We start from the raw sequence: 7,450 nt of genomic DNA, 5'->3' as shown, positions 1-7,450 counted from the left end.
ATTGGACACTCTGGAGGCAGGAAGCATGTTTCCGCTGATGGGTGAGTCCAGAACCAGAGGACACAGTTTAATAACAAGGGGTAAGACATTTAGAACAGAGTTGAGGAAAAACTTCTACACCCAGAGAGTGGTGGATATATGGAGTGCTCTTCTCCAGAAGGCAGTGGAGGCCAAGTCTCTGGATACTTTCAAGAAAGAGATAGATAGAGCTCTTAAAGATAGTGGAATCAAGGGTTATGGGAATAAGGCAGGAACAGGATACTGATTGTGGATGATCAGCCATGATCATAATGAATAGTGGTGCTGGCTCGAAGGGCCGAATGGCCTACTCCAGCACCTATTGTCTATTATCTACTGTCTAAAAACATCACATTTGCAGGTCATGAACCAATTCTGGAGTAGGAATCTCTTGAACAGACTTCATTTTTATAGCCCTGACATCATTCTTCTATTGATAATATGTCCCAGTAAGTGAATAGGTTCCTTGGGAAATTCACCTGGTCACTGAGGGCAATCCCCTTAACCTGTAAACATTTAAAATTGCATGGATTCGTTGGTCATATTTTTCAACTGTCAATTAATCAAACGATCTAAATTGTAAAATATTGGACATGTTCCATTGAAAAATCCCCAGGGTTGAGGTGATCTCAAGTGGCAGTAAGTGACCTAAATCTTCCAAATGCCATGACTTTCCAAATAAAGCCTTGTATGTATAGCCTTGATAAAGTGTACATTCTAGACCTTCTACTCTCAACATAACCTCAAAGGTTTTCACACTATTTTTTACATTAGATTCTTTCTGTTTAAAATTTGAAATTGTTCATTTTGTTGTCTTAATTTTGCTTTGTGACTTCCAAATGTTGCCATATTATATTGAATACTTCGATTGTCTTTAATTTCCTATATAGCCGTATTTCATTCTGTCCACTCATTATGGCAGTCGCACCTGTGGTGAACTGTAATTGCATTATATTTTACTTCTACCCTTAGTCTTTTTGGCTTGATTTCATTTTGTGTTGTGAATTGAAAGATTTTCCACTTGACCAGCAAAAAGATTTATTTTTACACCTGAGCTTTGATATGTACCAAGCCAAACATTTAACTGGGAATCCTGTTACAGATGCTCACTTCCTGGCGTAATGTGCAATTCTCAGGTGCAGCCAGACTTTAATGATCTTTCTAACTGGCACTGCATCTTCTGTGCTCCCTTACCAGGCCTGGATTGTGGTTTTCCTTTGTGGGTCTTTGCATGGATTCCTGCAGACTGCTTGTTTGTTCAAGCTTTTAGCAACTGCTGACTGTCAATCTGAATAGTTCTTAAACTGGCAATGTCTATGAAGTTTAAACTTACTTGCGGGGAATTTCTTTTACTGAATCCAGTGGATTTTTTTTCCCAATTGCTCCTTTTGGTATATTAGGCAGCGAACCCCATCACCGTTCACCACATGATATTGTGGATAACTTATCAAGCTCTTCCAACAGCATCTTCCAAAACACGACCCCTACCATCAAGAAGGACAAGGGCATCAAATGCATGAGAATATCACCAGCTCCAAGTACGCACCATCCTGACTTGGAACGTATACCTGTTCCTGTCACAGCTCAAGAAGTCAGCTCACTACGTTTTTCTCCGGGCCAGTGGTGATGGGAAAGAAATGCTGACCTACCCACCAACGCCCACATTCCTTGAATGATGAATCAATAAGATGCTCCCACCAATTGTTTTTCCTTTGAATTGTTCTGAGAACTTAACTGGTTTGCAGTAGTAAAGGCTGTAACGCCTGCTTAAGCCCAAACAAGAAGCAATAGATTTAGAAGTGCTCACTTGGATGGAGGGATTAGATAGTGATTGGAAGTGAGAAGGGTAATCTATGGGAGGACAAGTTTTTGATCCAAGAAGAATGGGGCAATCAGGTAGTAAAGCTGATGCACCCTGCTATATATTTGGTAGGAGGAGTGTTTGATTAGGTATGATGCTGATCTCAGTGTGCTGGAAGTGCGGAGAAGGGATCTGACACCTCTGAAAGAGATCTGAGATGAAGTGGGAAATCAGAGGTCATGGGCAGGTAAGAAATCAGGAGCTTTTGGAGGGTGGTCAGAGGCTTTGTGGGTAGGGAGTGGATTCAGGAGCTGAAGAAAGTGATTGGAAGCTATGCTACTAACATGCAACTACTAGCTTGAGCACATCAAATTGATACCTATTCTGTCCATTGTAAGGCAATTTCTGAAGGGAATCCCGAACTCACCAACAAATGCAAAAAAGTTATCTCTCGCTTCGGATGAGCATATGGGCCATCTGAAAATAGGCCAGACAAATTTACCTATGATCCAAAAATGCATATACACTCTGCAAGCGTTATCTTTTAGTTTAAACCCATCATAATTGCAATTATTTTATGCCCAAGAATAGATAGTACATCTCTAAATCTGATATCCTTTAACCATTGTAAATTTTTAGAGGTATTTTCTTGTTGCTCCAAACATAATTGTTTCAATCAGCAAATATAATTTATTTTCCTAATTGCTACATTCCTTCATTATAGCTAGTATGTTGATGCATAAAAGCCACTGCACTTGCTGATGCTTTGATTAATGGAGACCCTGAACTGAGAAACTTTTAACACAATCATTACCCAACAGAGGCTCTTTATCAAATTAATCAGCAGATTTTTTACTATCTCTCATTTAACCATTTCTAACCTTTTTGAAAACACACGTCTGCATTATACCTTTGCTGATTCATACATTGAGCTGAATCTCTGGACTAACAGCTTGTCCAGGTGCACAACTGCTTTTCAAAGATGTCATGGGTATCATGGATATTGACCTTTTCTGTATTGTTCCAGGCACAGTGAATAGTAATCTGGGATAAGAATCAAATGAGATGAGTGTCATAGGACCAAAGTAGGCATTTCTGAAGAAGGGTCTAGGCCTGAAACGTCAGCCTTCCTGCTCCCCTATTCCTGCTTGGCCTGCTGTGTCATCCAGCTCTACACCTTATTGTCTTAGGTAGTTCATGAAGTGGGTTTGGTCCAATACAGTGAGAAGTATCACCAGACCACTTGAGGAAAACTCTCTATGAAGCTTGTAAAAATTGACACCTCACCAAAAATGGACCACAATTTCATCTTTGGACTCTAAGCTCCAGACTTCTTTATTGAATTAAAGTGCTAAAATCTGTCATAGTGGAATTCAAACCCAGAGTCTCAGATTATTGCCTGGGTGTCTGAATGAGCAGTCTGGCGGTGATGCTACTAGGCCATTGCCTCCCCGGTCTCATGACATCCATTGCCAATCATGGGGGGAGCAGACGTTCCACTACTACAGCATTCTGTACGCCACAGACCCTCCCTACAAAATGTTAGTCCAGAGCTGCCCTACGTGGTTCCTGATATTTACCCTGGAGATGGTAAGTGAGAGATAAAGTAGCACATGTAGGGAGGGTCTGTGGTGTACAGGATGTTGCAATAATAGGATATCCGCTATCCCCAGCATTGACAGTGGATGCCACGACACCAGGATGCAATGGCCTAGTGGTATTATTACTGGACCTTTCATCCAGAAACCCAGGTAATGTTGTGGGGGTTCTGGTTTGAATCCCACCAGAGCACATGTTAAAATTTTAATTCAATAAAGAAGTCTGGACTGCAGATTCCGGTGATGAAACTGTTGTTGATTGTTGGAAAAATCCATCTGGTTCACTAAAGTCCTTTAGGGAGGAAAACTGCCATCCATCCCTGATCTGGCCCACTTGTGACTCCAGACTCACAGCAACATGTTTGGCTCCTTAACTGTCCCCTGGGCATTTAGACATGAGCAAGCAACACCCACATCCTGTGAATGGCTTTAAAACAAACAGTTTGTGCCAGCATGACCTTTGGTTAACACTCACATCTGCAGAACAGTGTCAGCTATCTGGAGGAATCTTCATCAAGAGAGGAGAAAGGTCCATAAATGCCAACATTTTGTCTCTGATATTTCACATTCCCTCTATCTTTGCTACTGTACCCAACACCCAGCAAGGCTCATACTTTATCATTTTCACTCCAGCCTGCAAACATCTTTACTATCTGTCAGTCACATCAACTTCGTACATCACTAACCCTGCGTGCCTTCTGTACCTCCTACTTTCGCACTAGGGACACCTCCCCACTTGCACCCACTTTCATCTTTGCTGAATACCTGTCTCATTCTCATGCCATTAGGCAAACAGGTCACACCATGGCACAAAGTGTCAACGTGGATGCTTGCCTGACATTCAGCTTTAATGAGATGAGGATTCTAATTCTGACCACCCAAGTAAATGATTAACTGTGTCCAATGGACTTGTATTGGAGGTTTACCTCCACTTAGTGTACCAGGTTGTCTCCCTTAAATAGACTGTGGTCTGCTGGCAGCCACGCTAAACTCTTGGCTTTCTGCCTGCGTTAAATAGCATAGCAATACAGCAGGACAGTGAGGCTGTCTGAGAAGGAAGACACAATAAAAGCATGACATGGCTGCGCTGTAGTGTTCTATGTTCTATGTTCTATGGCAAGACAAGAATGCTGTGAACCACACTTTCCAAATACACCACTACCACTTAGAAGGAGAAGGTCAGCAGACAAACAAGGACACCAGCACTTGTAAGTTCCCCATATATCTACACTCCATCAATGACTTTCAGCTGTGTCAAGATTCTTGTGCTGTTGTTGTGTCAAAACCTTGCAATTCCCTCCCCAACATCCCTCTGGATGTATCTTCTCAAGGTGGACTGTACTGTTCAAAGTGACCCCAGCTCTACTACCACCTTCTTAAAAGTACTTAAGGATGGCCAGCAAATGTTGGTCTTGCTGATTTCGCATCCCATGAACAATTATAAAAAATAAATTCAATAACACATCTGTATTGGAAGGGTGATATGGGACTTCTGTTTGATAAGGTATACACAATGCCGTTATTGCTTAAAGGGGAAATGGGAATTCCAGATAATATTCTGGAGGTTACATCAAGTCCAAAGAAGGGAAGAAGCAATCTTGAGGAATGTATTCCTCAGATGGAGGTAATCACCTATTTTTAGAGACTACAGATTTAGTTTTCAGCAGCTCTGTACTAAGCTGGAGGAGGGAAAGCCTGTTTGGGCCAGGGATGATATCCTCAACAGGCATGTGATTCACACTTTGTGGAAGGAGTTGGGGACAGGTGGCAACCATTTAACCCACAGGAGCACCTTGCAGTGCACAAAAAAGATATACGGTGCCCATATAATTTCTGTGTCTAACTTATCTCTGTATAGTATATATGAGATGCACTCATGTTTTTCCAGAGTTGTATTCTGACCCTTTGAATACAGGTTGTCACCTGAAAATGAACTCAGCAATTCATGGTGTTTGTCTCCCTGTAGAACCTTATAGGAAACTGTGGTAAGAAAGGATTCTGTCTAGCCTTCATTGTAATACATGTATCTTCATCATTTTTCTCTTATTGAAGAATATCAATAGTAACTGATGGCCACAGCTGATGTTCGATAAATATTTGTCAAGTCCTTCACTACCAGCACTGTAGGAAGCCACCACTGACTATCCACTTAAGAGAAAGAATCCCATCAATAAATTGATCTAAAGCACAGGGGAAAAGCTTTGCATTCTCTACTCTTTTATATTTTGCAGAGTTTTCAGAGCCTTCAAGGAATATATTTGAACTGTGATGGAATACTGGCCTGTTGCCTGGATAGCAACAAACTCAATATCTGAAGAAGGGTTGAGGCTCCAAAACCTTGTGATTTCAAATAAATCTGTTGGTGTTGTGTAATTTATTGTCCACCCCAGCCCATCACCTCCACCTCCACATCATCAATATCGTCCGGAACCGAATAGCTGATTTAAATGTACCTTCATTACCGGGCTAAAATCAACATCCCTTTCACTGGCATGCTGTGGCTACAGTATGCACAGTTTCCAGGCACACTGAAATACTCGCAAACATTATATCCTTCTGTGGACATTTTGCCACTAGGGTGAAAACAAAACTCTTAGCAGCACTTCAAAATTCCTAACAAATCACATACATTGCTACAATATTGTCAGAAGGAGAGAAAACTTTATTCTTGACAGGACATTAGGAATGATGTGGAAGCATTGGAAAAGGTGCAGAGGAGATTTACCAGGATGTTGCCTGGTCTGGAGCACAGGCCCTATGAAGTAAGGCTGAGGGACTTGGGTCTGTTCTCATTGGAGAGAAGGAGGCTAAGAGGGGATTTAATAGAGACATTCAAGGTGATCAGAGGATTAGATAGGGTGAACAGTGAGAGTCTTTTACCGAGGATGATGACGTCAGCTTGTATGAGGGGGCATAGTTACAAATTGAGGGGTGATAGATATAAGACAGATGTCAGAGGCAGGTTCTTTACTCAGAGAGTGGTAAGGGCATGGAATGCCCTGCCTGCCAATGTAGTTAACTCAGCCACATTAGGGGCATTTAAACAGTGCTTGGATAAGCATATGGATAATGATGGGATAGTGTAGGGGGATGGGCTTAGATTAGTTCACAGGCCAGTGCAACATTGAGGGCCAAAGGGCCTGTTCTGCGCTGTATTGTTCTATGTTCTATCCTCACCAGGACGTATTGACTCTTCATATGTCACAGATTCATAGGGTAAAACAGCATGGAAACAGACCATTCAGCCCAAACTGGTCCATACTGACCATGTTTCCCACTCAGCTAGTTCCAATTGCCTGCATTTGGTCTGTATCCCTCAAAGTTCTTCCCATCCATGTACCTGTCCAAATGTTTCTTAAATGTTGTTACTGTGCCCACCTCAATCACTTTCTCCAACAGCCCATTCCATACACACACCACTGTCTGTGTGAAGATGTCGCCTCTCAGGCCCCTTTTAAGTCTTTCCCCTCTCACCTTAAATTAATCCCTCTAATTTTCAGTTCCCCCTCACTGGGAAAAACATGTTATGCATTCATCCTATCTATGCACCTCACGATTTCATATACCTCAGTAAGGTCACCTCTCATTCTCCTACATTGCAAAGAATAAAGTCCTATCCCAGCCAACCTCTCCTGATAACCCAGGCCTACTAGTCCTGGCAACATTCTCGTAAACCTTCTTTTCACACTTTCCAGTTTTACTATGTCTTTCCTGTAACAGGGTGGCCAAAATAGTACACAACTCTCGATGTGTGGCCTCACCAATGACTTATACAACTGTAACATAACATCCTACACTCAGTGCCTCAACAGATGAAGGACAGCATGCTAAATGTCTTCTTCACCACCCTGTCTACCTGTGACGCTGCTTTCAATGAACTATGCACTTGTACTCCTGGGTCTCTCTGTTCCACAACACTCCTCAAGACCTTGCCCTTTATTCATTAACGGGATGAGGACATTGCTGGCTAGGGAGCATTTATTGTCCATCCCTAACTGCCCAGAGGGAAGTTAAGAGTCAACCACATTGCTGT

The sequence above is a fragment of the Stegostoma tigrinum genome, chromosome 1, assembly GCF_030684315.1.
Source record: "Stegostoma tigrinum isolate sSteTig4 chromosome 1, sSteTig4.hap1, whole genome shotgun sequence".
In the NCBI taxonomy this organism is placed as follows: domain Eukaryota; kingdom Metazoa; phylum Chordata; class Chondrichthyes; order Orectolobiformes; family Stegostomatidae; genus Stegostoma; species Stegostoma tigrinum.
This window is presented reverse-complemented; position numbering follows the sequence as displayed.